This window comes from Gordionus sp. m RMFG-2023, chromosome 1 (genome assembly GCF_954871325.1).
Source record: "Gordionus sp. m RMFG-2023 chromosome 1, tfGorSpeb1-WG-v2, whole genome shotgun sequence".
NCBI classification, from domain to species: domain Eukaryota; kingdom Metazoa; phylum Nematomorpha; class Gordioida; order Chordodea; family Parachordodidae; genus Gordionus; species Gordionus sp. m RMFG-2023.
In genome coordinates, this window is record NC_088775.1 from 12984195 (window position 1) to 12991059 (window position 6865).

Here is a 6865-nt window from a genome sequence, read left to right on the forward strand (position 1 = left end):
AAATGAGGAATATAGTTTGATGATATTTAAATGAATTTCTTTTTATGGCTCGATTATTCAAGGTAATTTCTATATAATTTTGTAAAGTTTATATGTTCTTAATATTTCTTAAGCTAAAGGATACTTAATAACTTTTTTAACAATACAATAAATTAGACATTTACAAATTTCAAAGAATTATTGTTTTTGAAAAATAAGTGGAGATTTTTAAAAAAATATATCTTTTATTTATTAAAACAACACAATTTCTTTCGCTTATTTCTTTAAATTTATGCTTAAAACATCAAAAAATTTAATTAAAAAACTTTAAAGTCATTTTTATTAGAATAAATATATGGCCAAAAATGTTTGTATAATTTTCAAAACTTTATCCTTAAAGTTTTAAAACAGGTTTCGGGTAAGAGATTGGGATTTACCCTGATTGGCAACTCCTTAGTATTTCTTAAATCGAGAAGTCAACCTATGGACTTTCTTTTCAACTTTTTCGGGAAACGGTTATGTTCTTCAAGCTATCCCTTCAAGTAATCTTGATGGGATGCTATCGGACTCAGAATTAATTAAGAAATGGTTTCATGTTTACTTTGCTAGACTTCTATTGACTCGAAAGGTCATTACTCCTTACATTGCAAACGATGCAGAGGTAGATTACATAATTGATCGCATTATATCTCGTGCCTTTAAATCTGCTCAAATTCCTTCAACCCTTGAGTTGGCTGACCTTTGTAACGCAGATGGTTAAACGTCCTGATATTTTATCCAAGATTCAATGGAAGAGTGGTAAGTTCTTAACCTGTGATTTTTCTTGTATATACCGTGCCCTCAAACTTAAACTATAATATTGCTATTGTTGATGCAGAACTTCTGTTCTACCTCCCAACCATTTATTCATTCCAATAATTGCTAATCGCTAACTTCTTTTGGCACTCACGCCATCAAATATCTAGGGCATCACATCGAAGACCGAAAATACAATTGAAAGCTTTTATTATAGACAAAGATTAGCAATTAGTATAATTCTATACAAATTCATAAGTTTCCATTCTCTGTTTATGGATAAAAATTCATTTAATGTTAATCTCAATCTTACTATAAACTATATTATTTTTTTTATTTATTGCAACAATTTAACACTATAGCATATTTATTTCTTATATGTAATTGTTTGCTTAACGTATTAAAAAAATTCCCAAAAATATTGATCGTATTGGCAAAAAAAATGAAATAAACATTTTTGATGTTTATTACCGATTATTTTTTTAACATAATAAGATTTTTTTTAAAGAATATATAGGTTTTTTGTAGTAAATATAGTTATTTTTAATTTTAGTAAAATAGTATTAGAGTATTAATTTCTTGGACATAATTAAATTCAATAATTTAAGAAAATTAGAAGGGAGCGGCAATTTTATAACCACTTACTTGTGATTACACTTACATTTATTTAGCCAGATCCTTTTAACCAACTACAACATGAGGGAAGAGAATTCAAAATAAATACAACCATTTAAACAATATATTGTTCATTCCAATAGTTTAAGAAACGTGTGGTTTATTTGAACCTTATGTCAAAGCAATAGGATAAAGAGTTTTTACTTCCAGCAAAGATTATATATCCGTTTTAACTTATTACAAGGATTATTCAGCTGGCTGATTTTTAAATATTTTTTTAGATATATATTTTCTAACTTGTTAAATATAAGTCATTTACAAATATAGAGTTATCAATATAAGATAAGTTGACTTAAAATTATCATGTAAAAAATTTATTTTATAATTTGAGTAGCATAGTAAGGATCTGATATTAGGTAGGTACTTACAAATGGAAGTAGAAACGAAGCCACGGGTTTCTAACAATAGTGACTCATAGGGGGTATTTTAGTTATCAGCGAATACCTTTTGGATTGGTAAGTGCATCTACTATATTCCAGAGTTATTGGATGGTTGTTAAAAGATTGTCAAATTACCAGTGCATACTTAGATGACATGATTATTTCTGGTCGAAACGATGAGGAGCACATAAAAATTTGCGAACCGTGTTAGGACTATACGGCTGGTTTTAATTCGAAATTGACGAAAGTTAGATTTTTACAAAAATCCATATCATTTTTAGGTGTGATTATTGTTAAATCCATACATCCTAGTCTAGAAATGGTGAAAGCTATCTAGAATGCACCAAAACCTAAGAATATACAACAACTTAGATCTTTTCTGGGACTCATGGGATGGGGAATCCCCCTCCCCATAGCTTATTTCTGAAAAACATATTGTCACAACGACAAGTTTGTCATTGTGCATCAAAACCTAAATATAAAAATAGAAAACAAATATATATATAAAAAGGAAATTAATAATAATTAGGAATCACGAAATCATAAAATCAACTTTAATTCTTTATTCAAAATTATAATAGTAAAAATCATAAAAAAATAAAATAAAATAAATTATAATTAAAAAAATTAATAATTTTAAAAAAAACAAAGATCGTTTGTATCGTAAAAATTTGCCTTTTTATACTCTTTTCAATCTTCTTATAACTAATCATAACTATTCAAATATAATCTTTTTATCACGCGTTATAACAATAAATCCACAAAAATTCTTTATGCAAATTACATATAAAGTACAACAAAATCCAAAAGAAATCTTTATGCAAATTAATTCTAACATTCACAACACATATATTAAATTTATGAATTGTAAATTGCTAAGTATTCTATTTCAAATGGGTTGTATTCTATTTTAATTCTAACAAAAAGTTCAAATAAATTTAAATATTTTATCCTATGAAAGTTTAAAGATTATTTTATCACATTTTTCAAACCTTAAGCACTAATGGATATAAGAAAATTTTATCACCAAAAATTCTATTTAATTTATCTCTTCTAAATAACTATGATTATGCAAAACATATAGTGTATGCAGATTTCTGCAAAGACTTAATTGCTACAAGCAGAAATAAACTGCAAAAACATGCTCGAAAAGATGGGGATCTCGAATAGAATATTAGGAATGGAGAAGATAGGGGCAAAATTGAATTTAGTCTAGGATTGTAATATATTTTTTAGAATATTTATGGCTTTTATCAGAATTATGAATAAACATTATAACAATTCATAATACATCCCCAAAAGGTGACTATATTATAAAAATGGGCGGAGGGGGGAGGGTTGGTGACCCTATTCTTACTGAGATCTATTATTTAATTGTCGACTTTTTTGGGTGAACCAGAGAACTATAATGCTCAGACAGACCAAACATTCGCTTTATTTTTGACTTTTTTTACCGGCAACATTTTTATTCCATAAAATTATATTAACTAGCTCACTATTTTACAAAGAAAATTTATATTTAATTACTTAAAAAGCTTCTTTTAAAATTCATAATATGCCTTTTCAAAAACTTAGTGCCCCTCTTTAATCCAAATAAGCAGGATATAAGACGCGATGGGTTTGGAGAAGGACACATACTTTGAGGCTAAAAACGCTTATAAATTCATTTTTAATTTTTTAAAGCAGCATCTTTTTTATAACAAAAACATTCTTCTACCATAGCGCACAATAGAAATCGAGCATTGGTTTAATTCTGATTCAAATATATCTATTTAGATTTTTACCACACCCTATATTGTATGTAAGACTAAGAATTATTATTTTTTGTTACCTATCTTTAACAATTTTTTTAAAAAAAGAGATTTTTCTTCGGAAAAAAGCAACTGATTTATGTTTTCATTCTTTAGGATGTGTACTTAATATAAAATACTCTATTCAAAAGTTTTAAGAATTACATAACCTTCATGAGCTTTGAGAGATATGAAACATGTCCCGAATCTTCTATTAAATTTTCAAAAACATTGTTAAATGCTTAATTTATAACATTTCTTGAAGCGCCAGCCGAATAATCAACTCAGCCATGGAACACGAGCCAAAAATCTTAAAATCAAATCATGATTTATAATCACCGGCCAAATTTAAATTTGTAAGAATAACAAATTTTTAAATAAGATCCACCCAAATTCTTTTTATTTCCAACCTACCCCTAAAATTATTTATTTCCCAACCCACGAATTGGTAGCTTGAGTTTTGAAGATCTTATAATTTTCATAACCAAAAAAATCAATAAATACAAAATTCTCAACAACTTCCTTTTTTCACTTCCACAAACGGCTATTTTGTGCTAATAACCTATAAGTTTTTAAAAAATATTAGCAGCCAAATTCGGCATTTTACCAAGAAGATAAAGAATTTTGATATATTCGTCAACAAATTTAAATGGAAATATTTAAATAATATCATACCTAGATCAGACACTTGGTAATGATTACAATCAAAAAATAATTAGATTACCTTTTATTTGACGCCCATATTAATATTTAGCCTGGGCCCCGGGTTCATGCCCAGAACTGGCCCTCAGCACCAAACTATGTGGTGAATTTTACGACCAAAATAACTACACAATACCCATCTTTATTTTTCAAAAAATAGTCAAATATAGTATAAAAGTATAATTATTTTTCAACTTTGAGAGAAAATACATAGAGTCGTCACAAGCTACAATCTAAAAGGCGGCTCAACTAAAAAATTATGAGGGGGGGGGGGGCTTCGCCACCTATGCCTTCCACCCAATTTTCCCCTTTGGGCGGGTTTTATATTATTGCTAGTTAATAACCCGTCAAGAATGACGGGGTTGAGGGGTAATTAGTTTCTATATATGTTACTCAATATACTTTATTAATATATTTTATAAAAATTTTAAAATTAAAAATATGTAAATTTGTAAATCGCACTTCATAAGATATTCTTAATTTCTCATTCAACTCTCATCAAATAAGTGAGAAAAATATGATGCACCGTCTTTCTTGAAGGCCAAATTGAAAAATATATAACTAAGAGTACCAGAGCTCCCTATAATCAGCAATGTTGAGTCCGTCAAAAATGACGGGAAATGTAAATTTTTTCCTTACTTTTATGATAGTTGTTACCTGTTATTAAAATAATATCCAGTTTTTATTCTTTATAACCCCCACCCATCTTCAAAAAAAAATTTTTTAAGCTTTCTTTTTTAAAAAAAAATTTAACATTAGAGGTATATAGCCTTCGATTTCGATTTATTTAACATTAAGATGATAGAAAAGTTGATATCAAAAATAAAAATTATTATTAAGATGATAGGAAAGTTGATATCAAAAATAAAAATTAACATTAAGGTTATACGAAAACGTTCATTTCTTGATTACGGTAATTATATATATTAGATATTACTTTTTTAAAATTTGCTAACTCTGAACAATCATCCTGAATTTCATATTTTATCATTTATTATATGATGCATACTAAATAAACTAGTATATAAATAATTGCTGATATAAAAAAATTTTGTGACTAAATTACAAGTGATAAAAATGGTTATTCATACATATGCCTCAATTGATAATGGTTTTTAAAAACCACATAATATAAATTTTAGCAATTTACCTTGGAAAAAGGTCAAGAAACTATAACTCTCTGTTACCATTTTAGACAATGTTTTGTAGAAAGGACTAATGTCGTTAAACGACCTATCTTTAGTCAACTATAAAACAGCATAGCTATGTTTTTATCCAAAAATATTCGAATCAATCTTCAAGTTGAGACTCAACTTGGAGGCTTAATTCAAATTTTTAGGCTAAAGGCTTGACTAAGCCACAATTGAGATTGTCAAAGTTAGTTAATTTAACAACACTAGAAAGGACTAATAAGGAAAAATTTATAGGCCTAACCAAATCAACAATTCTTGAAGAGGAGAATATAAACGACCAATCCATATCATAAAACTATATGGTGGTTAGAGTTTCCTCTTAGATGATATAAAGGAAGCTGATAATTGTGAGATATTAAATTTCTAAAATTTATCTTCCATTTTTAATGATATATAACCGACTACACAGTTTACCATTATTTCTAATCTAAAATAGAAATCATATGCTTTCAGCAGCTGTAGTAATAATCTTAAATTGCCTAGCCTCACAAATAATAGATGCTGGTTAATTTGCAGTCATAGCCATGACACTCATGATTTTAACTCATATCAGAATTTATTATACTAAATAAATTGATAAAACAAAAACACTAAAAATCTTTAGAAGAAATTATTCAAATATATTAAAACCTTGAGTTATTTACACGGCAAGGATGCCATAAAAACATTTTGCAACTATAAAATAAGAACCAGAGTGATTGATGAAAGCAATTAAAATTTTATATATTATTGTCGCACCACTTCTAGTAGGTATACAATATCTTAAAATAATAGTAGTTTGTAATAATATCAAAAATATACTCGTATGAAAAATTAACTCAAAACTGTTTTTTAAAGAAGAAAAAATTTCCTAAAAACACATAAAAAAAGAGAAGAAAAGTTATCTAATTTATTACATCCATTGTGGCATGAATAATAAGATGTTTAATTTTTAATAATATTTTAATTAAATAGATGGCTGGCGTTAATGAATTGAATGCAAATTGCCTTATATTTATCATCAAAATCATTTATTAGTAAAATTTATTAAATATTACTGAGATATATTATAAAACTGTCAATATGTCTGTAAAAGTGGCATTTTACCTAATGTTTTATAAGCAACTATATATAATTTAGGATTATAAACTATATGTTTACTTACTATTTATAAAGAAATCTTTTACACTTATTTGGACCTTGAAAATATTTTTAGGAAGAGGCATGGTATTAAATTTAAAAATGAATAATATAGTTAATTAGTGATTTTGAGCGCTCGGGTAATTACAATATTAAATTTGTTAATTCTCAATTAATAAATAATTATAATTATTTGATATTGATATTCTCTTTTTTACATATTGTGCAAGCT